Source organism: Herpailurus yagouaroundi, unplaced genomic scaffold, assembly GCF_014898765.1.
Source record: "Herpailurus yagouaroundi ecotype Mexico unplaced genomic scaffold, PumYag 185, whole genome shotgun sequence".
Classification (NCBI taxonomy): Eukaryota; Metazoa; Chordata; class Mammalia; order Carnivora; family Felidae; genus Herpailurus; species Herpailurus yagouaroundi.
Genome location: NW_024412416.1, coordinates 14,112,321 through 14,137,397, shown reverse-complemented (window position 1 = coordinate 14,137,397; position 25,077 = coordinate 14,112,321). Strand labels below are relative to the sequence as shown.

The 25,077-nt window shown below is 39.2% G+C and overlaps 1 long non-coding RNA gene across 1 annotated transcript in view; it reads right to left on the bottom strand.

Moving 5' to 3' along the window:
- Positions 1-18,214, bottom strand: part of LOC121042457 (uncharacterized) — a 31,365-nt gene extending 13,151 nt beyond the window's left edge. The window contains exon 1 of the long non-coding RNA XR_005796217.1: positions 18,094-18,214. This is a non-coding gene — a long non-coding RNA (uncharacterized LOC121042457). The remainder of the gene's footprint in view (positions 1-18,093) is intronic.
- Positions 18,215-25,077: the final 6,863 nt, after the last annotated feature.

Genomic DNA, 25,077 nt, shown 5'->3' with positions numbered 1-25,077 from the left:
AGATAGAGTCTCTTGGTGTGGTAAAAAGATGGTCTCAAGAACCATGGCATAGAAGTCCACTCTACTAAGCACATCATTAGAAAAATGGGAGGTTTTCCTTAATGTATTTGGGGAAAAAACCAACAAACAAGTTTTTGGGAAAGATTATGGTTAGTTCTGCTTAGGTTATGGTTCATCCGTGAATAATTAAGTGTAATGTCCAGGGGCAGGGGACTCTTCAAATGGACTAATCTGGGTTGAGAACCCAAACTCTATCAAATATCCAGTGTACAATGAAAAATTAGCAGACACGTAAAGAAACAATACAATATGAGGTAGCAAAAAAACCAACCAAACAAAATTGGCAATAAAAACATGTTACAAGTGTTCCAGGTATTGGCGTTATGAAGCATACAGCTTAAAATAACTATTTATCATGTTCACGGAGATAAAAGACATAACGAAAAAGTTAGGCAAAGAGCTGAACGTTATAAAAAGAACCAAATAAAAAATGTAAATTAGATTAATAACTTGATTGGTTTAACAGGAGACTGGACACAGCTAAAAAGAGAATTAGGGCACTGGATATTACTTTAGAAGGACATATACAGAATTAAGCATGGAGAAACAAAAAATTGTCAAATGAGAGAGCAAGGTATTTATAGGATACAGTAACGAAGTTATAAAATGTGTGGGCTAACATCTCAAAAAGAAAAGAGAATAGGTCACAAAACTAATTGAGGAAATAATGGATGTGAATTTTCAATATTCAGGAGAGATAATATAGCATAGAATTACTATCTTATTTACTCTAATATTAGTGTAGTGGGATAATATGTACAGGATAAGTAGTATAGTAGTAACTAAGTAGTAAGTAAGTAGGATAGGTAGTCGTTATGTGGCAAAAAAAAAAAAAGATTGCAGATGGGTTCTCAGTAATGCAGAAAGAAACAAAAAGCAGTATCAAGATGATGAGACGGTGAGCAAATAAAGATCATTACAGTGCATATTTAACAATAATAATATCTTTTTTGTTTTAAAGTATAAATTATTAAAATATAACAAAATTTGTGTACTTACGCTGTAGGAAGGTAAAAACAACTAATAGTGTGATTTCTATGGCAACTATCAAAAAAAGTAAAAGACACAATTTCCAAGATTAGAGAAAGAAAAGTTGGATTAATAAAAAATAACTAACCAAGATAAAGACACAGAGTAGAGAAATGGAATTAGTAAAATGATACGTTTAATCTCAATATATCAGAAGTTATATTAAATGTAAATTGATTAAGTTATTTGGTTAAAATAAAAAGACTATTGGACCACTCAAAAAAATCCTCAAAATCAATTTCTGTGCTGTGTACAAGAGACATCTAAATTGTCAGAACAGAATATTCAAAACCAAAGAATAGAAAAAAGATGTACAATGCAAACACTAACTACAAGAAAACTATCATGCTATGTTAACATCAGAAAAAGTACACTTTATAGGAGTATTAACAGATTGAGAAGGACAATCCATAATAATAAAAGTGCCAGTTAAATGGGATCATATAATGGTCTCAAGTTGTCAGAATCACAATGAGAAGTAGAAAAATCCAGAATCATAGCGAGTGAATTTATGAAATCTCTCTCAGTCACTGATAACGGAAGTAGGCAACCAAAAGTACCAGTAAGAATATAAAAGTCTCACTTAACATTATTGAAAGATTTGTCAAAATTTTGACAAAAATTGTCCATATAGTGCATCGCAAAGCAAGCGTCAACAGAATTTTAAAAAAATTGAAATCATGGAATATAATCTCTGAATATAATGTTATTAAACTGGGAGTGAAGAAGAACAACAAAAATTGAGACCTCCATATGTTTGAAACCAAGAAATATAATTCTAACTAATCCATGGGTAAAAACGAAATGGCAATTAGAAAAAATATACTGAGTAATAATGAAAATTCTACATATAACAGATGTTGTATTACATGTTTTAGTACAACAAATTGCTTCAGTTTCAGCCGTTAGGGACTCTTCCAGGTTGGCTTTTGTGTCCCTGTGACATTTCCCAATCCCATCCTTTCGCTTATTAAGCATTTCCTTATTTTCTGGCACTACAGGAGGCTCCAAGACTCAGCTGTGTTTTTCCTGTCCCCGTTCTAGAAACATCAATTTCACCAAGGTGCTCTGCACCTAACTTTATGTGAGACATAATTTTTATTGAGTAAAATGAACAAAGCTTCATTGTACAGCTCACTGAATGTTTCACCTATACATACATTTGTAACTTCTTCCTAGTTCAAGATACAGACAGACTTCATCACTCTGGAAATGACTCTCAGACCCTTTCTCAAGCACAAACTCCCGCTATTCTAACATCTGTCACCCTGTTTCATTTTGCTGGTGCTTGAGTTTCATCTAAATGGAACCACAGGGGCACCTGGGTGGCTCAGACGGTCCAGCGTCCGACTTCGGCTCAGGTCATGATCTCACAGTTTGTGAGTTCGAGCCCCATATCAGGCTCTCTGCTCTCAGTGTGGAGCCTGCTTCAGATCCTCTGTCCCCCCCCCCCCCCCGTACCTCCCCTGCTCTCTCTCTAAAAAATAAATAAATATTAAAATAATAAATAAATAAATAAATGGAATCATCGAGTTTGTACACTTTTGTTTCTGGCTTCTTCCATTTAATATAATTTACTTAACATTATCAATAGTTTTATTGCCAGGTTATCTTCTCTCGTGTGTATAGCATAATTTGTTATCCTTTCTCTTGTTGACAGGCTCCTTCCTTTGTTTTGTGTTGGTTTTTTGCCATTATGAATAAATATGACTAGGGTATCTGTTGGTAGACATTGACCCTCGCTTAATATAATGTTTTGGAGATGCAGCTGCCTTGTTAAATGTATCAGCTAGTTTATTCCTCATTAACGATTACTGACTAGTATTACGTTCTGCGCATGCACCAGAATTTGTTTATTCATTCACCCATAAACGAACTGTGTCAATTTTGAGCGATTATAATTAACATGTTATAAACATTCACGTACGGCCATTTGTGTGGATATGTCTTAGTTTCCCCTCAGTGAAAATCTAGGCGGGGGGATTCCTGGGTCATACGGTAAGAAGTTGCCCAAGGGTCTTCCAAAGTGGCTGATTTCTTTTTTCCTTCTCACCAACAAAGCTGGCATTCCAATTGTCCCACATTCGTGCCAGTACTTAGTGTCATCATTTTCTTAACCATTGTAAGCCACGTGAAGCAGTATCTCATTGTGGATTTAATTTGTATTTTCTTAATGTCTAATGACTTTGAACAGCTTTTCTTGTGCTTATCATTATTTCTGATTTCATAAAAGCATTTGCTTAAATCGCGGACTCATTTTTGTACTGGATTGTTTTCTTACCGTGAACCTTTTTTTTTTTATTGTGAGCATTCATTATAAATTTTGAATAGTGGTTATGTAGCAGATTTGTGTTGTAAGTATCTTACCCTGGAATGTTACCTATCTTTCATTTCAGTAACAGTGTCTTTGTAAAAGCGAATGCTTCTAATTTTGAAGTACAATGCATCGGTATTTTCTTGTTTGTTTCCTGATCTTTTGCTTCCCAAGAATGCTTCGCCCGACAGAAAGTCACAAAGATTATCTCCTGCTTCTACAGATTACTGGTGAGGAACATGGAAGGCTTTAAGAGTAATTTTGGATTTTCCTATTTCTCCAGTCAGGACTATTAGTTTTTGCTTCATGTGTTTTGAAGCTCTATTAGGATCCTACAGAGGATAAAAGGAAAAAACCAATGATATATACCACATGTTGTGGCTTTTCAGGTTGACTATTATATATAATATATGTAATATATTATATATTATACAATTATATATTTAATATATATATTATATACACATTATATACACACACATATATATACACATATACGTGTGTATATACATACACATATACATAGCACATAGTGTTGTCGAAAGGGTAATGTATCCCGAGGATACTGTGAGTTTTATGTTTGCGACATTACCAGATTCTGTCCTGTGCATCTCCTTCCTTGGCTGCTTTCAAGGTATCTTTTCCTGTTATCCATCGCATCTGTAGGACAACAGCTTTTAGTGAGCTTGGTGGGTCTTTTACGAATTGCCAATACAGCGGGGACATCCCTAAGCGTGTAGCTGATATCAGCAATGAAGTCAGCCATTTGTGGGCTATTTCCTCTAACTTGGTAGCCAGACCCAAACTTCCCGCAGTTGGATCGGAAATTCGGTCCAAACGTAGTAGTTTGTATACAGTCTCTGTCCTCAACCTCACAGCTCAACCGATTCCAGGGGCAGGGTCTTATATCATTCTCATTATCTACCTAAAGAAAGGTCAGGATTGTTTCCTGGCTTCTATGAGGAATACACCACATTTGGCGGTAAATACAAGTGATTTATGTACTTAGAAAACTTTCAGCTGCATAGCACCATTACATAACTACTGAGATACTCTGTTTTCTTTTATGTTCTTGTTACATTATTTTTATAGGTATATCCCATCAAATACAGGGAATTTTAAAGAATATTATTAAGTTCTTTTCCCAAAAAAGCTGTACCCACTTATATCACCATCAGCAATGTACGTACAAGCCTGCTGATTGCACCACATTCTGTCATGTTATATTATTTCATATTCATAACATGATGGAAATAAAGTAGGAAATTCATTTTTGATTTGGTTATCATATTAAGCACTGTTTCATGTTTATTGACTGTATGTCTTCCATAGGACATCTGTTTATGTGCCTTACCTGTTTTTCCTTTGGATACACAGTTTATTTTCTGATTGACTTTAAAGCTCTTTAAATTCAATGTATTACCGTTCGTCTGTCAACACTATTGTAACGAGTTTCCAAGTTATTCACTTGATTTCAGTTCCTTTACCTTGGTAAAATATAGAACCATGTAAAAAAAAAGATTTATATATTTAAATATATTTTATGTTCTCATCGAGGATTTCTTTGGCACAGAAGTTTCACTTTTATGAAGGTTTTCTAAATAAAACAATTAGAAAATAAATCCGTTACGTGCAAAGATGATGATCACAATGATGCTCTTTTAAATGAATGCCACCTAAATGCCCCCATCTAGGGTAATGTTTAAGTGAAGTATTCTCAAAAGTCTCAAATCAAATAGTAAGTATCTTTTTTAAAAAAACGGGGTACCTGGTGGCTCAGTCGGTTGAGCGTCCAACTCTTGATATCAGCTCAGGTCCTGACCTTGTGGTCATGAGATAGAGATCTACATCAGGGTTAATAGGATACAGCTAATAGGATATTAATAGTATAATGTTGGGTGGAAAAGAAAAGCATGATTTAAAACTGTGTAAGTCTAGATCTGAAATGGAAACTATGTAAGTATATTTATATAAAAACAATTATAAATAAAAGTCCAGAAGAAAATACATCAACATTTCACTAGGTCATAAGATATGGGTAGTTTTTTGGTATGCGTTTTTTTTTTTTCATTTTTTTTCTCCATAAAAATGCATATTACTTTAATTTTTTTAATTTTTTGAGAGACAGAGAGAGAGAGAGAGGGCAAGTAGGGGTGGGGTAGAGAGAGAAGGAGACACAGAATTCCAAGCAGGCTCCAGGCTCTGAGCTGTCAGCACAGAGCTCCATGCGGGGCTCGAACTCACAAACCATGAGATGGTGACCTGAGCCGAAGTTGGATGGTTAACGGACTGAGCCACCCAGGCGCCCCTTGAAGTATCACATTTTGTTGTTTTCAGCTTCTAAATTGTGGTAATTTGTTCGGGTAGCACAAATACAAACATTTCCTAAATGTCAGGTTGAGGATTCAAATTAAAAAAAAAAAGAAATGCCCTGGTCCAAAGCCTCAAGAGGAAGATGTGTGCATAAATAACCATATATGCTCTGCTAAACTGTATGTGTTACGTTTTATGAAAACACACGTGAAAAGTAAGCCCGCCTTGGAGATTTAATAAAGGCATCAGAAGAGGTTGATAACTGCACATCACCGTCACTGCCAAACCCCAAGTGTTAGGTGTCCTATTTAAAGCATGCTCGGGGGGGGGGGGGGCGCCGGGGTGGCTCAGTGGGTGAAGCCTCCGACCTCCACTTGGGTCGTGACCTCATGAGTCAAGATCTCATGGTTCGTGGGTTTGAGCCCCGTGTCGGGCTCTGTGCTGACAGCTCAGAGCCGGGAGCCTGCTTCGGATTCTGTGTCCCCCTCTCTCTCTGCCCCTCCACGGATCCTGCTCTGTGTCTCAAAAGTAAATAAACGTTAAAAAAATTTTTTTTAAAGCACACTCAGTGTTTGGTGATCATGTAATCTAAGTTCAAGGCCACCAAAAGCAGACTCCATCAAAGCTACAAACACTAGAACCTTCTCCGAGCCCCAAATTCAAAAGGTGCTTCCAATTTGATAGTCCTTGATTTTAAGCTTATGCTGCTTAAACCAAGTAGACAGGGCTTCGTTTGGACAGACGAAGGAACTGTCTCTACACCATGTTAGGAAAAGCTCCTAATTTTTTTTAATGTTTACTTATTTTTGAGACAGAGAAAGACAGAGCATGAGCATGGGAGGGGCAGAGAGAGAGGGAGCCAGAATCCAAAGCAGGATCCAGGCCCTCAGCTGTCAGCACAGAGCCCAACGCGGGGCTCGAACTCACGAACCGCGAGATCATGACCTGAGCCGAAGTCGGACGCTCAACCGACTGAGCCAACCAGGCGCCCCAGGAAGAGCTCTTATAAGCAGCAGATGACATTTATTTATTATGATTTTTATTTGTTGGAAATTAATATATTACCATTTATATTATTACTGAAAAACTGATGAGACACCGCAGAGAATTGCCACAAAGCTCTTCCCCCCACCCCAGCCCACCCCTGGCCCAGCTTCCTCTTTTATTTAACTCTTATATTAGTGTAATGCATTACATTAATTAATATTCATACAATAGTAACTAAAGTTCACACTTGAAGGTTTGCCCTTTGTGTCTTCCATTTCATGGCTTTGACAAATGCATAATGACACAGATCCGTATTCTTATTATCAAAGTTATTTTCACTAACCTAAAAATTCTCTCTTCTCCACCTAACCACCCACCCCCAGCTCCCCCTGACCTTCAGGCCACTGTCTCCAGTTTTGTCTATTCCATACGCACTGGAATCGTACAGCGTGCAGCCTTTCCAGATTGGCTCCCTTCACTTAGCAATATACTTGCAGTCTTAGTTCATGCCTTTTCGTGTGACTTCATAGCTCATTTCTTTTAACAATCAAATAATACTGGATTTTATGGATATACTACAGTCCATTCGTCCATTCCCATACTGAAGGATATCTTGGTTGCTCCCAAGTTTTGTCAATTACGAATAAATCTCATTTAAGTATGCATGTGCAGAGTTTTGTGTGGACCTACGTTTTCACGCCATTCGTGCGCATACCAAGGAGCACGTGCGGAATTATGTGGTAAAAGCAGGCTTCGTTTTGTAAGAAACTACCATGCAGCCTTCCAAAGTGGTTGTATTGTTTTGTATCATAACCGGCAATGAATGAAGATTTTTGTTGTTCTACATCCTTACATCATTCAGTGTGGTCAGTATTTTGGATTTTATTCATTTTAATAGGAAACAACAGTATCTCATTATTTTTAATTGGGAAACCCCTTACGACATATGACACGGATCATCTTTTCTTATGTTTATTTACCATTTGTATTATCTTCTTTGATGGGTATCTGATCAGCTCTTTTGCCCAATTTTAAGATTGGGTTCCTTATTTTCTTATTGCTGAATTTTGAAGGCTCTTTGTCTATTTTGTTACCAGTCTTTTATCAGATAAGAGTTTTGCAAAGATTTTCTCTCAGTCTGTGGTTTGTCTTTCCATTTACTTAAGAGTGTCTTTCGCAGAGCCCAAGTTTTTAAATTCAATGAAGTAGAACTTAACAATTTTTCTTTCATGCCTTATTCTTTTGGTGTTGTATCCAAAAACTCATCGTCAAGTCAGAGTCAGATACAGGTTCTCTCCTGTGTTGTCCTCTAGGAGTTCTAGGAGTTCTATAGCTTTGCATTTTACATTTAGGCATGGGATCCATTATGAGTTGATTTGGGGGAAAGATGGTAAGGTGTGTGTCGTGTTTCATTTTCATTTTCTTTTCTTTCTTTTTTTTGAATGTGAATGTTGTTCCAGTTTCACTTGCTGAAACAATGATCCTTTTCTCCATTGAATTACTGTTGCCTCTTTGTCAAAGATCAGTTGAGTATATTTATCTGGGTCTGTTTCTGGGCTCTCCATTCTGTTCCACTGAACTATGTTTCTACTCTTTTTTTTAATGCCATACTGTCTTAATTTATAGTAAGTCCTAAAGTCTGATAGTGTCAGTCGTCCAAATATTCTTCTCTCTCTATATATGTGTGTGTGTGTATATGTGTGTATATGTGTGTGTATATATATATGTATACACACACATATATATATGTATGTATATACATATAGATATATGTACATATATGTATTCTTCTCCATATATATATATACACACACATATATATGGAGAATACATATATGTACATATATATGTGTGTGTATATATATATATATGTGCCATACTGTCTTAATTTATACTAAGTCCTAAAGTCAGATAGTGTCAGTCTTCCAAATATTCTTCTCCATATATATATATGTGTATATGTGTGTGTGTGTGTGTGTATATATGTATACACACACATATATGTATGTATATACATATAAATATATGTACATATATGTATTCTTCTCCATATATACACACACACACATATATGGAGAAGAATACATATATGTACATATATGTATATATATGGGAGAGAGAGAGAGAGAGAGAGAGAGAGAGAGAATCTCAAGCAGGCTCCATGCTGGGCATGGAGCCCAATCAATGCAGGGTTCGATCCCCTGACCCTGGGATCATGACCTGAGCTGAAATCAAGAGTGGGACACGCAACCAACTGAACCACCCAGGAGCCCCTTCTCCTTTAATATTGTGTCAGATATTCTGGGGGTTTTGCCTCTCTATAGAAACTTTAGAATCGCTTTGTTGGTATTTACAAAACAGTTTCTGGGAGTTTTCTTTGGACTGCACTGAATCTACAGATTATGCTGGGAAGAACTGACATCTTAACTGTATTGAGTCTTCTAGCATTCATGAACATGAAATAGCTCTCCATTATTTCATCTGAGGTTCACAGTTTTCCTCATATAGGTCTTGTAAATATTTTATTACATTTGGACCTAAGCATTTGACTTTTTGGTGTTAATTTAAATAGTGTTGAATTTCATATTTCATATTCCAATTATTCATTGTTGGTGTAGAGAAAACAACTGGCTTTTTAATAAACTTATTTATCTTTTTAAGGTTTTTATCTGTTTAAGTCATCTCTGCACCCAACTTAAGGTTCAAACTCACGACCCCAGGATCAACAACTGTATGCTCTCCCAACTGAGCCAGCCAGGTGCCCCAATAAAATTTGTTTTTAATTTGCCTATAGGACACTCAGAGGGCTAAATGAGAAGTGGCCATTTCTATTCGTATCTCAAAAGAACGCCAGTGGAGGATGTGACCAGACGTGATTTCTGGCCGTCTTGGCCAGTGGCTGTCGTCTGGGCAGTATACAGTTAATCAGCACATTAACACTTCAGATTCAAGACTCGATCATAAATTTTTGACAACCATTATCAGACCCCATCAGGAAAACTATCTGCCTCATCTAACAAAATGCATTTCTTTCTAAGGAGACATCTTCTCATAGAGCAGTTTTTTCCAGGATAAGACGAAGCCTGTGGTCTCGGGATCCCTTCCTCTGTCACTGTACGAGCCCCCATGTCTAAATCTGTAGTCTTCCACAAACCCTGGGATGAAAGTCGATAACCTGACAGCGCTTGAAGAATGCAGTCTCATCATTGGCATATGTAGCCAAAGTGAGATTTATTTCTCTAGCCCATGGGTGTCTGCATTAAGAAGTATGTTCATTCTTCTTACCAGTGTCCCTTCACTAGAGAGAGCGAAAGAGACTCCGTCAATAACAGGCTGAGGCTTCTTACTAAGTGGCAACCATTAACCATTTGGCACACAGATGCCAGGGAGTGCGATCTGTAAAGTTAGTGAACAAATCCTTTCAGCACTTGACAATGGATGCCCTCTTCGTGTATCGTATGCACGTTGTGAAGTGTAGGTTTAGGAGGAAATTAAAAAAAAAAAAAAAACTGCACCGTAAAATACAGTAAAAAAAAAAAAAAAAAAACAAACCAAAATTGATAGGTTATAAACATACCTTTTTACTTATGCTTCCTGTCCACAGCATAATTCCCAGAACGAATGATAAAATCTAGATATTAAAAAAAGGAGGTGATGAGGTTGTTTCCTGAGGCTTTATCATGAGCCTGAGTGTCTTCTGTTACTCTCATTCATACTAATTCTCATTGATAGAATTTCTTTGCATTTCAGAGTACCAGAGAAACCTCCCCAATTATAAGCCAAGAGTTTCTAGGGAGTGGGTTAAGGCTCTAAGATTTATTTTATTTGTATTTATTTGATTGCCTTCAGGGTGGGAATGTGAATATTGAGGTTCTGGTCTAATTTTATTTTTAGCCTATACCAAATCTCCTTGGTCGTTTCTGTTTAATTTTTTTTTTCAACGTTTTTATTTATTTATGGGACAGACAGAGACAGAGCATGAACGGGGGAGGGGCAGAGAGAGAGGGAGACACAGAATCGGAAACAGGCTCCAGGTTCTGAGCCATCAGCCCAGAGCCTGACGCGGGGCTCGAACTCACGGACCGCGAGATGGTGACCTGGCTGAAGCCGGACGCTTAACCGACTGTGCCACCCAGGCGCCCCTGTCGTTTCTGTTTATACTAGTACATTTAATACTGAATCTGTAGTTAGAATTATGTTAAGAACTTGGAGATACAAAGGTGAATAAAATAATTTCCCTGACCTCACAGAGTACATAAGCCTAAGAAACATTCATATATAAATACAGCTAGTCAGATCACCAATACATAATTCGCCCCTTCTCCCTCTGACCAATATAATTTTAGGAGCAGAAAGAATTTCAAAAAGGCCCTAATGTTCTCTGCAAACATTCACTTATAAGAAATAATATGCTTTTACTCTGTTATCAGTGCACATTCAACTCAAGATCAAAATGGAATTTACTAATTGACAAATTCACAATTTTTTTAAAAAATGCATTCTTCAATCCAAGACATGTTTTCTGTTAGATTTGTTTTAAAAGTCATTGAATTTGACCCAAAAACCTTTCGTACTGATTATGTGTAGGTTGCCAGTATGGTAACTTGGGTCGTGTCACTCTTTTTTTTTTTTTTTTTTTTTAACCAGACAGGAACTTTAAATTTCCTTTCATAATTCTATACACAGCATTTACCTGTTTCCCCAGCGGTAATTTTCCTTAGTCAAAAAAATGAAACTTGTCATATATATGCTTTGACCTGATCTGTGGCCCAAATGTACATTTTTATTATCTAGTGAATACATTCACAACATGGACCGAAAAGGAATTGCCCACATCCCTCGGTTTTGTTTAATACTGATTTAGCCGCATCCAGAGTTTAACCCAAATATCTCATGCCTGACTACACTTAAGGCAAAGTTCCGTAGATCTCATGCAATCAAATATCCATATCCGTCCAGTCAACTCTAATCAGAATGGAATCATGCTATTAAGATGTGGTTGCCAGAGACCCATCTTTGTAACAAAGGAACAGACAGAAGGAGTGTGGGAAATATACAACTAGGAGGTCATCAAAGTCATTTCCCAGTGTGGAAGGTGAGCGAATCTTCCATTTTTCCCAGGAGATTCCAGTCTTTTTTTTTTTTTTTTCAACGTTTATTTATTTTTGGGACAGAGAGAGACAGAGCATGAACGGGGGAGGGGCAGAGAGAGAGGGAGACGCAGAATCGGAAACAGGCTCCAGGCTCCGAGCCATCAGCCCAGAGCCTGACGCGGGGCTCGAACTCACGGACCGCGAGATCGTGACCTGGCTGAAGTCGGACGCTTAACCGACTGCGCCACCCAGGCGCCCCGAGATTCCAGTCTTAAGCAAATTTTTTCTCATGCAATTAATCAGCAGTGTCCTCTTTTACTCTTAAAGACAACGTGTTGGCTTGCACAAAGAATTATTTGATATGCTTAGATTCTACTTTTTAAACTCACGCATCATTTTGGCTACGATTATGGTGTCTGGCCATAAACTGAGATTGCTTCTAAGATTTAGTTTATCAAGTGCATAAGGAATGCTTATAAATGTGGACAAGCAGGTTAAACTTTAGATGATTGGCAAAAGCAGGAACGCACGTCATCCCAAAATATCTACATGTGAGTTGAAATATATGATTTATCCAGTTCTTTACAACATTTAGAACTTATGGTCAGCTAGATAAAGCACTGTAATCTAACACAGTACTTGTCACAGATTTTTTGGTTTTTTTTGTGTTGTTTTTTTTTTAGATCTCAGGGGGGCCCCTGGGTGGCTTAGTCAGCTAAGCGATCGACTTCAGCTCAGGTCACGATCTCACAGTTCGTGAGTTCGAGCCCCACATCGGGCTCTGTGCTGACAGCTTAGAGCCTGGAGCCTGCTTTGAATTCTGTGTCTCCCTTTCTCTCTCTCTGTTCCTCCCCTGCTCATACTCTCTCTCTCTCTCTCTCCTTCAAAAATAAAGAAAATAAAAATAAAAACATTAGATTTCAGGGGGCTGTGTTGACTTTCTAAGATGTATTTTCAAGATTTTTTCTTTTTTCTTTTTTTTTTTTTTTTATCACGGCTGTGGCGAATTTTAAAACAGCTTTCCTCTGGATGCAGAGACTGACCATGATATTCAGAGAAACGGAGACTGGAGGTGAAGCTTTCCAGGGAAGGATCAGTCAGTTTTAGGAATAAACAGAATTTTATCCTGTTCGTTACTGTTGTTTAAGTCTAGCACACCCTGATACGACAGTGGATAAAACAACGGAAGTATTAGTTATGCATATGAAATAATCAGTTGGGGTAGTCACATGTTAGGCACAAGGAAAAGGAGGAAAGAATCTGGACCTGATGTCTTCTAAGCAGGTACCTGCTAGGAAATTGTTTTGCCAACTTTGAAAGAGGTGTTGGCAGCTTTTTAATGGGTGCTAAGTATAGAAGTCTGAGTTCTGAATGTTATTATTGGTAAAGGCTTGGACCACGAAGATTATGAAACTCACAGACAAAAATGTGTCTCCCTGACCACAGAAGTGTATACATTCCACTGTGGTTTCCTTTCCCTCCCGCCTTCTATCTCCAGAGAGAACCAGATATGCAAATCGGAACCAAAATATAAACAAAGAGAATGAAGATGCTCAGAAGAAAAGAAGTTTATGAACTCCATACTCAGTGGCAGCAGGCTACAAAAGAGTGTAGCTGTCCTTCTAGAAAACAAAAATTAATTTGCTTTGGCCAAATTAAAATTAATTAAAATTATGCAATGTTGCCCTTGTGTTAATTTTAACAGTGAGGTTGTTGTGATTTAAGGCTACAATTAGTTCTAGTGTTTGAAAGAGAAGCTCTGTAATCGAGACAGGACATTTTAATAATCCCGGTTATAAACATTTAATACATCATCTTTAGGGACTCACAAACACATTGTAATTAACTTTTACAACTGAAATAAATCAGATTGCATTAGCATATTGCAAAGGAAAAAATCATTTGCATGATTGAAAACAGCTTCAGAAAATTATGTATAACAGGCTTCATGCAAACACCAGCACAACTTTTACCAGGTTTCTTGAATGGGGATTATTTTTAACAAGTACAGTTTAGGAGTCCTCAGCTAATTATAGCTCTTGCCATACAAGGAAATATCCAGGTTCTCAAGAAGTAGCGAAAGTCATTCTGTGGTCAGTAGGACCACGTCCAGGCTTACTGTAAACTCATTGGGCAGCATTCACATGAAAACATAGTGTGTAGTTCCTCTGTGGCTACTTCTACCCTCTGGGCATGTATTTTGGTCAGGAGAAAATGATTTCTATTTATGTGTTATCCACGTTTCTAGTGCTAAAACCATTAGTGGGAAGTGTTCCTCTGTTCAGCACCTGGCCGGCATCATACAATGTCAACCCCTTCTTGATGGAGATTTCATTGAGAATATGGCGGTCTGCATGTTCGCTGCGGGATGAATAAAATGAATTAAGGTCTTACTAAATATGAGCTATCATTCTTGCCAAAAAGTTTTCAGGTCAAGTGGACCAGTTGTTTCTTTCTTTTTAATTTAAGTTTATTTATTTATTTTGAGAGAGGGAGAGAGTGTGAGAGAGGGCACAGCACTGGATGCTGTCAGTGCAGAGCACAACGTGGGGCTCAAACTCAAGAACTGTGAGGTCATGACCGAAGCCAAGATCAAGAGTTGGCCACTTAACTGACTGAGCCACCCAGGCGCCCAAGAGGACCGGTTTGATACACTATTGATCCTTTGGTTCTGGTCACTCATTTTGCCTATGAGTGATCACCGATAAGTTGAACGGGGTAGGTGTTAAAAGCACAGAATCTGTAGTCATATTTCCTGAGTTTAAAACCTCATTCCAACACTTACTCTGTGACATTGGGTTCTATGCCTCATGTTCTCTTTCTGTAAAATGAAGATAATAAAGTGGGTATTGAAAGTGTTCTTTGAGGATTAAATGACATAATGGATGCCATTTATCTTAGAATGATGTCTGAAACATAGTAAGCACTCAATAAATATTCATGACTATCACTGTAATTTTTAATTTTGTGGACTATCCTTAGGTCAATGCATAAAAGAAAAATCAGTTCATTGCTGTCTGGAAGCTAGAGATTCTCTAGAACTGAATTTACCCAGGGTTTTTCACAAATACACAATGTGGCCCCCACCCTTCCATTCATTTACTGGATTAATATTGTGCCTCTACTATGTGCAAAACATTAGATTTACAAGAGACAACATGTGTGAGACTTTGGCACTGAGGTCAGGGTAGGAAAAGCAAAACCTGGAGTCAATCAAAGGGTCAGAAGCCTTATCAAGTTATGAAATCAGAGTGAGAGGGATAGCCAAGTTCAGATTCCAGGTGTGAGGCAAAGCAGCTACAGCCCCCACCTTCCACCCCTCAGCCCACCCCTCACATACCCAAAAAGAGAAGAGAAAACAACTAGTCAACTCCCAAGTAGAACAGAAAAAACAAGTCGTTTATGGATCACTCTTTGGTCCAAAGTAAAGAATAGGACAAGGCATGTTGGTGAGGACACGAGTTGCATTTAGGCTCTGATCCCAGGACAATCCTAAAAATAGTCTTTTCTCCCGGCTAGATCATGTGAATGATCAACACTGAAATGAGGATAACCTGATTTCGGAAGGAGTTGAACCTTGGGTGGAGACTGTGTAAAGGTAGGTTAGAGCTGGTCTCTGTAAAACCCAATCAGACAGAGAGAGTTTAATTTCTGTTAGGTAGAATCTGACAAAAGACAGGGTAGTGGCTTCCCTTCAAGTTCAGTATTTCTTTTCGGATTTCTATCTAATCTGGATTCTAGAAATAGACAATGAATGAACTGGAAATACAATTTACTCTTAAAAGTTCGTCCCCATATGGGTCTTTGTGTTGAAGGAAAAGGAAGGGTTCCATATTCTTCCCCACTTGGGGGTTAGTGCCTGGACTCTTCAAATGGGAAACTTCTCATTTCTCCTGAGGCTACAGTTTATTGACTTAAAAGAGCAGGAGTTTAATTAACAGAAGAAATGAAGCCTATTGCATAATTAATTAGACATTTACCTGAAATCAATAATCTAATTGCCACACCTACATAGGGGATAATTTTCATTCTATTGAAAGCGATTTATTTATATCTATGTGTTAACAAGGTGATTGGTGGTTTGTTTAAGAGACTAACCCCATCTGCAAAGTGATAATTTATTGAACAATCAATTAATCTTTTTACTATCGCAAATGTAAACAAGCAATGAAGAGCCACACCGTGTCTGCCTTTGAAAGGTCAGATTTGGGAGACTTCATCTTGCGTTCTCCCTCTCAGTCACCATTAAGATATGAGCGATGAGTAAGGTTTTACTTTAACTATCCCTTTGGACTTGTTACTTTCATGGGGAGTCAATAACATGCACAACATTTGTAAATACATAAATCACCAATTTAAACCTGTATCCTGTCAGGGTGCCTGGGTGGCTCAGTCGGTTGAGTGTCCGACTTCAGCTCAGGTCATGATCTCACAGTTCGTGAGTTCAAGCCCCGCATCGGGCTCTGTGCTGATGGCTCAGAGCCTGGAGCCTGCTTCGGATTCTGTGTCCCCCCCCCTCTCTCTCTGCCCACCCCTGTTTGTGCTCTGTCTCTTTCTTTCAAAAATGAATAAACATAAAAAAAAATTAAACCTGTATCCTGTCTTTACAATAGGTTCCTAATCTAAATTGTGTTTCCCTTTTTAGAGATACACATCACTCTGTCCCAATATACCCAGCTCTATATATACCCTCTGGGCTTTTAATCCAACATGTGAAGAATTGTTTCATATCCAGGAGAATGAATTATAACCTTTATCTAGGAATATGGGTCCATGTCAAAAAGCTGTAAAGCTGAGGTTGAATTACTATCCCGCAGTCTACATGCTTGTCCAAAGTCTATTTTGCTCGTTTCCCTCTGCACAACTGAGTCTGAAGTTTCCCAAGTCTTCAGGCACTTCCTGTTTTATGACTGTTCTCAAAGCATTTCATTTCTTAAAATATTGTCATAGCTTAGTTTGAATTCTCTTGCATCTATCTTCAATCTTGACTTTCAGAAATCATAACATTTATACCAGGATACTCCAACTCACTAGAAACAGAACCACAATAATTATGGTATCAGCCTGTGTAGGTGGGAGGAACAATTCAATGTTTCCACAAAAATTTCTAAGACTTGATCTCTGAAGGCCCTTAGAAACGTCGTTTGACGGAAGAGTATGTGCTGGAGGGCGACCAGGGAGGTGGTCTTGGAGAAACACGGTATATACCAAGCTGATTACGTGAAAAGAAGTTTCTAGGTCTCAGGCCAGGGTTTTAAGTTGGGAATCTAGCACAGTGATTCATCGTCTAGGGCTCCAGGGCAAGGGGTCCATGAAAATGGATGGACAAAATTGGATAGATGCATCTTTATTTTCACCAATTTCTAACTGAAATGCAGCATTCCCTTTCATTATGAACGTGGATAAAACATGGTAACAGTATTAAGAATACGTATGATTTTGCACCAAGGGATGGATACAATTCTATTACATTAAATATGCCACAGATCCATCACAGTGTCATGTTTGTTCCATACATCTTTAACAGGATGATAGGTATGAGACCTGTCGCTGGATCTTGTTATTTACTACGTTAATAAAGAAGCACATATGATATTATGATACTATGAGTTGGTCTTATCAGCATTTTAATGATTGTATTTTATTTTTTTTAATTTTTTATTATGTTTTATTTCTTTTTGAGAGAGAGAGAGAGAGAGAGAGAGAGAGAGAAAGAGAGCGGGGGAGGGGCAGAGAGAGAGACACACACACAGAATCCGAAGCAGGCTCCAGGCTCTGAGCTGTCAGCACAGAGCCCGATGTGGGGCTCGAACTCACGAACTGTGAGATCGTGACCCGAGCCGAAGTCAGATGCTTCACCAACTGAGCCACCCAGGCACCCCTTTAATGGCTGCCTTTTAAAGTGCATTTTACATTATTGACTTAAAATCATTTCTTCTAAGACAGGTTCAGAGGCTTCATCAGATCTCCGCGAGAATCCAGGGGGCTTGGAATCTTTGGAAAGATCCTTGCCGTCTATGTGGATAAAGCATAGGACAGTGCTGACCCTTCCTGGACAGGGCACGAGGCACACTTGCTTCCAGATGGCAGACCCATTCCGCCGAGTGTGGGCTCCGACTCAGAACCCTTCCAATCAAAGCACAATTACCAACGACGAGTGCAACTATTACCAAATGATGTTTGCTTGAAGTCTTTTATGCCTATGGGAACCCTCTGAGGTGAATTTTTCTGCAAACGAGGATTGTAACAATAGTTATCATTGACGGAGTACGGGGTATTTTACATATTTTATCTCACCAAAACGTGTCCCAATCCCATGAGTTGGGCGTTACTTGATATGAAGAGTAGTTTAGAAGGTGGCAGAGACAATTTTCCCAAATCTTGGCTCCTTCCAGGATTCGCACACCAACAACGGCATCTTTTTTCTGTGAAAGAGAGAGAGAGAGAGAGTAAGGGTACCAACGTTCATGGAACCTGTTGTAGCCCACAGATACTAACGTAAAGTCAACATTTTATCAGTATTGTAATACATGGCACTTAACACTCAAGCTTCCAAGTGGTCTTGTCTGGTAGTTATTGGCTGCTCCGTTGCGGCTGTTGAAAACAGAAGATTAAGAGGGAAAACCCAAGAACTAAGTGGAGAGGGAAAGACGGGTTCTAAGCAGGATCGTTTCAATGACTGTTACCCCCATGCAGTGTAGAAAATGTCAGCACGTCTCGAGTTCCTCTTTTGAGGTAGGGCTTTTGTGCTAGGCACAGAGGTACCAGGGAGCTGAAGAAGCCAACCCCTGTCTCCAACGGGCTTCACAAGTTGGGGAGAGACTGCTATAAAAGCTGTACCCAAAATAAAAGGTAAAATGGTCACTCTAGCTGACGTTTATCAAGGACTGCCATATGTCAAATACTTTTCGAAGTGATTTACAGGCACTAAGTCATTTAATCCTCGAAGTAACTCCAAGAGCTGAGGGCTACCACTATTTCCTTCATCGTACAAACGAGGAGATGAAGCCAAAGAGAGATTAAGCCAGTTGCCCAAAGACACACAGCATGGAGTGAGAGAACTGGGGTTTTGACCAGAGGACCTGCGCTAAACCCCTGTCACTCAGAATAAACCAAACGTTGCGAGTGCAGCGGCACCAGTGATGAAAGAAAGATGGATTCTGATTGAAAACCACAGGTCACCTTACCAAGCTGTGTGTGATATGCATTTGAACACTTATTTGACTTATTTGACTCAATAGATATTCCCTGAGTCCCTACTATGATAGTATTAGCTTCTTCTAAGCGATGCATCAGCTCTGCTGTTCCGGAGATGTTTTTAACCATTTCTCACCTGACCAGTGGAAGCAAAGTGATGACGGGGAGAACCAGGGGGCCATTGAAATGTTATGTAAATAGTAACAATTTCGCGTACACTTTCTATCAAAAAAGTGGCTTTACAGGCCAAAGCAATTTTTTTTTTTTTTCAGGCCAAAGCCATTTTAAAAAAGGAGAGTATCGCCCAGGAGGAAAAATCCCAAAGAGTTTGGAAGGTATTTAAATGTGTTCACTGTGGGATTTGCTCCCACATTCGTATACATGAACCGTTATATGTATTTTTAAAACTTTAGAGATGCATTTTGCATGAAGAGAGATCACTGCATGATTTTTTTTTTTTTTCACATTTTCAGGACTCCTACTTTATGTGGTACTTGGAGGTGAGAGAACATAACATATATTATGTCCAATATAATGCTCTGTCTTTTCATTTATTTCCAATAAAAGATTTATTTTCTTGAGAAGTCGTTTCTCTCCTCAACCAGGGAGGGTTTCCTTCTTATTATTTAATTTTTTCACTTATTTTATATTTGTTTTGAACATAGTGTAAAGCATTCAAATAATTTCGGCCATGGAAATGCCTGTTCAAGATGAATGTCCTTCGTTTCTCCGTTGGGTTTCTGAAATGATCTATTTGGACTCTGTTGTTGTTATTATCCAACTTACGATTTTTTCTTCTCCTGAGAGTACACTCGATAGGATGCCGTACTACTGGGAAAAGGCTACTTTTCTCTTTTGAAGTTTTTATCTTGATTCAAATTAGTTAACATACAGTGTTATGTTCATTTCAGCTGTATAACAGAGTGATTCAATAATTGCAGGCATCGCCCAGCGCTCATCGTGACTAGTGTCCTCCTGAACCCGAACCCGTTTCACCCATCTCCCTACCACCTCCCCTTGGGTAACCATCAGTTTGTTCTCCATTATTAGGAGTCTGATTCTTGATTTGTCTCTCTCTTATTTTTTTCCCTTTGCTTGCTTGTTTTGTTTCTTATAAAAGGCATTTTTTTTTTTTTTGGTGAAAGATTGTACTTTGAAAAAAATCATGAAAAGATCTCGATTTAAATAGGGAACATATTCATGTTCACAATTTAGGAGGTACGAAATGACGAACAAATTCTCTTAACCCACCTTGTCCGCTATGCACCTAGTTACCTTCTCAGAGGCAAACATGTAACTAGCTTAGATAGGATTCCAGAGATATTCCGGTAAAGTACAACTATATACATGTAAAAGGTGAATTTTCTGACTCAGAGTTGGTTAAGAGCTCAGATGAGCCCTTTAGGAGTCTATGTCTAGGGTATGCATCAGACTAAGAACTATCACAATCAATTTTAATTTTCAGGATATAACAGAGTTTACCCCTAACTGAATCAAAACCTTTTTCTGGACTGTGGTGGAAGGGAACGCTCCAGGTTCTCAGGGTTGAGGTCGTAACAGCGAGTCAGGCATAGGCCAGGTAAGGGTTGGAGCCATCACCGGGAGATGCCAAGTCAGGCCAGAACAAATAGCAGATTGGCAGTGACTCTGAAATTCGAGTTCAGAAAAACTGATGAGATAAAAGCAAGATGAGGGAAACTGTAATTCATACATCAGAGGCCCAAACAAATCAGGATTTTGGAAGAATGAAGCCTCTTTTCAAAAGCCACAGACCAGCCCAAGAGAATGTCTCTCCGGAAGGATACCGAGATCTTTGTATTAAAGACTCCCACCATGCCTACTTACTTTTACAATCAAACCTTGGTTTAAGAGTGTAATTCTTTCCAGAAACATGCTTGCAATCCAAAGCACTTGTATATCAAAGCGAATTTCAAGAACTGTTGGTTCAGTTGTGATCATGTGATGTTTGGTGTCAGGTACCCCACTGCCATCGCGAGCCAACGCTCGTTTATCAAGTTAAAATTTATCACAAATGTCTGATCCTCTTGTGGAACCCTCGCAGAACAAGTTACTTGCAATCCAAGGTCTTACTCTCCTTTGAACACTCCATAACCGATCAGGGCTTGCCACATCCTTCCCGGAAATAAACCCTGCAGTTTTCTTTGACTCCACGAAAGTGGACAAAAGCTGGGCTCCTGATGTCAGAGGGGCTGGGGTGGGAAGGTTCAAGGCGAGGGGGAGCCCATGGCGGGTGGACCTTACTGCGTTTTATTATTAGAAAGAGACCGGTTCCGTGGTTGTTTCTCTTAAAACAGAATTTTCTCTTCACCCCGCAAACTGCCCCTGATAGTTTGTTTCTAATAGTTTGCCCATGATCAATTCTCTCTGGCCTTCCCCCCCGGTTGTCTTCAGGTCTTTAACCCTTTGCTGGTTTTGCTTCCTTTTCTCTGTGCTTTCCTTTTATTTCATTGGACTTTAACCAGCCATACACAAACATCCCAGCTAATCTTTCCAAATTAGCACAGCACCGGCTCTGGAGGTTCTCATTAGATGTGCAGCTGAGATGTATCAGATCTCATTTGCCTAATATGGAGCCTAACTTTGGGCACCTGGCCCTTGCAGTAGGGGGTAAGGAAAAATAGGAACGGGTCTTTTGTCACTGCTATGCAGACTCACTAATTTGCTCCGCCTAATAAAATTACAAATGAATACAGCTTTATTCACATTGCCTTTATAGGTTATAATAACCTTGGTACCCCATAACCTCCTGCTAGCTGAATTAATCAGATCATATTAATATTTCTTCTTACTTTCTTTTAACTGGTTCTTCTCTTAATTAAAGGGGCCAAAGACGTAAACAGGGTAGGTGACTAGAAACATGGCGTCAGGTTATAAACAAGGCTCATTAAAAAGATGGATGTGCAGGCCGACTGCAAAAATTGCTTACTTTGCAAGTGTACATTTTGTAATTTCCTGACGACTAAAAGAACTAATGCCAGATCCCACCCCCCTCCCTTTCGCACATGTATAAAAGATGATAATTTTTGAATACCGGGGTTGGAATGGCAAAACTGAGGAACCTATTCATCAACCAGAATAAGGTCTTTCACATTATAAGACTCTGAGCTCCTTCCCCACAAGCCTACAAATGTGAAATATATTCAGAAGTGGAGAAGGAAAAGGAAAAAAAAAACAACACAGGAAATGATTTAAAAAGGAAAAAAGAAAGATGAGAACTTTTTTTTTAATTTATATATGAAATTTATTGTCAAATTGGTTTCCATACAACACCCAGTGCTCATCCCAAAAGGTGCCCTCCTCAATACCCATCACCCACCCTCTCCTCCCTCCCACCCCGCATCAACCCTCAGTTAATGTTCATAGCAGCACTCTCAACAATAGCCAAATTATGGATGAGGCACTTTTAAGAGAGAACGTTACACGTATTACCCCGCAGTTAAATTTGAAGGAGAAAACGGGGGTCTTCTTAAAAGAGGAGTAAATCTTTTGAACTTGCCCCTGTTCAAGAAGGTGGGGGCGACTCACACACGTGTTTGCCTGCACACGCAGGGCAACAGAGAGCTTCATCTTTATGCATGAGAGCAAGAATCATTAAAGCGGACAGTCTACACGAGCAAGCTCGCGGGAAGTTGTAACTACAAAACAGAGCTGGAAACGGTACGGTGTGGGACATTTAATTCGGGCGTGTTTTCCATTGTTGTAACTGCTTTGCGTCCACTCGTACGTTGACACGATGGTGTGCCTACGCCACGATGATGAATAGGTTTAGAGGCGTGGAATCGCTAGGCGTCTTACAGGTGGATTCTAGAAGCCACGTGTTTACATTTGATGCATTCGTAATAGCTACATATTTATGTTTATAATTCGTGCTTTTATTTGTACGCTCCCACACATACAGATGCTCCTCCGGTCCCAGTTCTGGTGTTTTGAAACTTTTGCCCCCATTCGCATCCCCAAGCAAGAAGACGCCTGCATTTTTATCCTGGCAGCAATTACTAGCAAAACCCAAGCTGTGATTTCCTGTCCTTCCATCTCCCTTCTCAACGAGAGAGAAAGTCGTTCTGACAGGATGATGCACAGCGAGCCCAGGCAAGACCTCACTTCTTCATGAATAAATTAGAGATGAAAGTTTAACTGATCCCCTTGCATTTTTATGGAAGGACCTCATCCTAATTTACCTAAATGCTTTGAGTAAAAGGAAAGAAAACGTTAAGAGGCCAAGGTGGAAAGGTTAAAATCTGCGTTTAAAGGGAGGGTTTTTTTTTTTTTTTTTTTCAACACACCACAACACACGGATGCCGGATGCCAGCAACTGCTCTAATGATTCCTTACTCAAACATGTAAGGGAAAAATCAGAGAGAGGAAGAATTTTCTTCCTCTGCCAGTATTGCTTCTTAGAATGAAATGCTGCAGGTGTGACCAACGATTCTTGGTTCAAGGAATTCCTCACAGATAGATTTTCTATACATATACACGTGTGTGTATGTGTGTGTGCGCGCGCGTGTGTGTGTGTGGATTATATATATAGCAAACACAGGAGTGAAGACTGAACAATCTGTATTTAAGGTATTATTTTCCTCAATGGAGCTCAAACTCTGTGGAAATGGCATTTGTTTTTCATAAAACACTTCTAGGATATGCTTCAGCGAGTGACCTATTTCAGCATTTTCTCCACTGATGCCTTTTTAGTACTAGGCAGGCAGGCCAGGAGATGGGGTGCGGGGCCCAAGTATCGGGTTTTCCCCTATAGGATCAGACCAGTTGGGCTAATGGTTTTGGAATCCCACCTCTGGCATTGGCCATTACCTGATGCTTCAGAAGCCAGGAATGAATTTGCATGACCCCAGCCCTTGAGATGTCCCCTGTGGAAAAATAGGAAATTGGCGAGTAGGATCATTTCACGGATGTGCTGAAGTTGTCATTCTTAGAAATCTGTGGCTTCAGCTCTGTGCCTGGGAAGTTCACCTGCAAATGCATTTTGAGCGGTTCCCATCTGCAAATTGCTGGTTTTATAGGGAGAGGAGGAAGCCTGAGAGTCCATTCTTAGTCTCCCTTGCCTTTGGCTATTGAAAAGGTTGCTGAATACCATGTCCCGATAATATTGGGGTTGGATGTGCAAACTCGTCAGGCATGACTGAAACAGCGAGAAATAATACGGTTTCGAAAGGGTCCGAGAAGAAAATTAAATCATTCCGATCCACTGGTTTTTGTTTTGTTTTGTTTTGTTTTAATGGCAGTTTAGCATGCAGTTATTAAACGGTAGAGAAAAAAGAAAAAGAGAAAATGGAAGCAAATCTATCCATGTCATGATTCCACTACGCCCTTAAAACTTTAAGGATGCTTGAGGTTGTGTATGTGTGCTTTAGGTTTTAAATTCCGTCTCCCTGGCACACAATCATTGTGACGTCTCATCGCGCTTTGTCCTAATAAGGTAGACTTTCAAATCTTGTCCGTGGCCGGTCACAGACACATTTTGAATGGAGCCTTTTTAATTGTAAGTTTTTCATAACTGTTACATGCATTTCAAAAATAAATAAACCTCAGGGATAAGACAGACTGTTTTCATCCCCGTTCCACAGGATCCCATATTTTAATAAGCATTCTAAGCTAGTAATAACCAAAAGCTGTGTGACTGAAGATCCTTATTTTATATCCTGGTGGGTTGTTTTCTTTTGTTTGTTTTTTGTTTTTTGTGGTGTTTTTTTTTTTTTTTTTTTTTTTTTGGCTAAAATGACTAAATCTTCTGCAATATTCACCGTGATCGCCATTAAAAATGTTGACATCTTGGGGCGCCTGGGTGGCACAGTCGGTTAAGCGTCCGACTTCAGCCAGGTCACGATCTCGCGGTCCGTGAGTTCGAGCCCCGCGTCGGGCTCTGGGCTGATGGCTCAGAGCCTGGAGCCTGCTTCCGATTCTGTGTCTCCCTCTCTCTCTGCCCCTCCCCCGTTCATGCTCTGTCTCTCTCTGTCCCAAAAGTAAATAAACGTTGAAAGAAAAAATTAAAAAAAACAAACAAAATGTTGACATCTTAATTAGTGTGTGTGGGGGGGGGGGGGGTGTTGG